This window comes from Benincasa hispida, unplaced genomic scaffold (assembly GCF_009727055.1).
Source record: "Benincasa hispida cultivar B227 unplaced genomic scaffold, ASM972705v1 Contig661, whole genome shotgun sequence".
Classification (NCBI taxonomy): Eukaryota; Viridiplantae; Streptophyta; class Magnoliopsida; order Cucurbitales; family Cucurbitaceae; genus Benincasa; species Benincasa hispida.
In genome coordinates, this window is record NW_024065009.1 from 1 (window position 1) to 1,970 (window position 1,970).

The 1,970-nt window shown below is 35.5% G+C and overlaps 1 non-coding gene across 1 annotated transcript; it reads left to right on the forward strand.

Annotated features, from left to right (window-relative positions):
• Nucleotides 1-1,434: 1,434 nt before the first annotated feature.
• Nucleotides 1,435-1,644, forward strand: LOC120069907. Its single transcript, XR_005479720.1, has one exon. It is a non-coding gene; the product is annotated as a small nucleolar RNA U3 (small nucleolar RNA).
• Nucleotides 1,645-1,970: the final 326 nt, after the last annotated feature.

Consider the following 1,970-nt stretch of genomic DNA (forward strand, 5'->3'; position numbering starts at 1 on the left):
ATGTTGTTAATGGAGTAATTAGAATGAGAATGAGATTATGTGATCGGGATGGTCAAGGGGTCAATAGACTTAGTTCCTGAACCCGGAGTAGAACTCACGGGATGGTCAGGGGACCGACAGGTCTAGTTCCTGAGCCTGTGAGAAGAAACTCGTATGAAATGCAGAGGGCTTACAAGCCTAGCTTCTGAGCACATATGCGGGGATTTATGTGCGCATAGGGAAAAGCCTTAAGTGAAAGTAGGTCAATGGATGTAACTATTCTTTTATTTACACAATATTTGTATTCAATTGAGTCTATTGTTAATAGTAAACATTGTAAGTTTATCAATCCTTTTTTTTTCTTTTTTGCAGTTATACCCTCTTAACAAGTATGAATTTGAAGTGCATGATCGCTCCAACCAATTTGTTATTAACATTCTGAATCGTACTTGCTCATGTCAGCATTGGGACCTAGACATGATCCCGTGCTCTCATGTATGCATTGCATTGTCTCGTAGGAACCTTCAACTGCAGTCATCCACACATGATTTCTATCGTGTTTCCAATCTACGTTTGTTTTACAGAAAGGAAACGCAGCCTATTGGCAATATTCAACAACTCACTGCAATTCATGCAGTTGGCAATGATCCAGTTCTTCCTCCTAATGTCAAACATTCAGTTGGAAGGCCTAAGAAAAAAAGAATCATGTTTTGTTTACAAAACAAAGCTACAGTCCACTGTAGTCTATGTGGTAAGAGGGGTCATAATTGTAGGTCTTGCAAGGATCTCATACGTCATTGAATGCACTTATAGTGTTATATTTTTTAGTATTGTTTTTCTTTACATTGCAGTTTGTTTCCCTCTTTAAACAGTTTTTTAATGTTCAAATTTAATGGCATTTATGAAAGGAATTGTTATTTGCATTAATATTGCACTTTGTTATCTTACTGTTATATTGGTAGTTCAGTCATTTGTAATACTTAAACCTAATTTTTGTTGGTAGTTCAATCATTTGCATTATTCAGAATGGGCATAATTGAGCTGAACGTGTTAGAATTATAGTATGTTTCTGAAATAAATCCAAAATATTCACATTATATACCAAAATGGTATTGATATAATCTTTCTTTCAAAATCTATTTTGAATGGTTGCCAAACACTTAAACTATTTTTCGAAATAATCTTTTTTTAAATTAATCACTCGAGAGAGCGTTCCAAACACACTCACTTAAACACCAAAGTTTTATATATTATATATTTTTTGTTTAGATTTGTTTATCATTTTTTTATTGAGTTGAAAATAAATTTACAATGCGAATAATTAAATTAGATTTCATAAAAAGAACTCTCTTTTTGACTTAATTCAATCCACGCACTTAAACTCCTATGCCATGTTGACAGCCAAGTCCCACATTGAAAACCCAGTATTTAAATTGAAAGAGGAAGGTGATGGTCATGATCTTACTTGAATAAGGATCTGTTCTATAGGTTGTGATCCTGTGTCCTTGAGTTCTAAGGAGACAAGAATCAAAGTCTGGTGGATGAATTGCTACCTTGTGACTAGAGCGTGATTAATAACCAATGGGCCTCGGTCCGGTGGCTGTAGAGGATCGTTCTCAGCAGGCTCCAACCTGCTGGGATGGTTGCAAGGTGGTCTGACAGACTTCAAAACTTTTTTGCTCCTCATATAAGTTTTTTTCTTTTTTTTTTCTATAACAAATTTGGCTGCTTCCGTTTTCTGTGTTGCTTGGATGGGGGATTTGAATTTATGCTACTGTTATGTGGTTTGGTGTGAAAAGATTAGAAAGATGCGGGAGTTTTACTTGGATGGTGGGCATTTGGTTTATGCTTGTAAGGTGTTTGATGAAATGTCTCCAATATCAGAGGCTAATTCATAAGGTGTTTTTGTTCTAATTTTATGTGTTCCTTGAATGGGGGCTTGATTTTCTGATACTGCTATATGGTGTTGTGTGAAGTGAAGAAAGATGGGG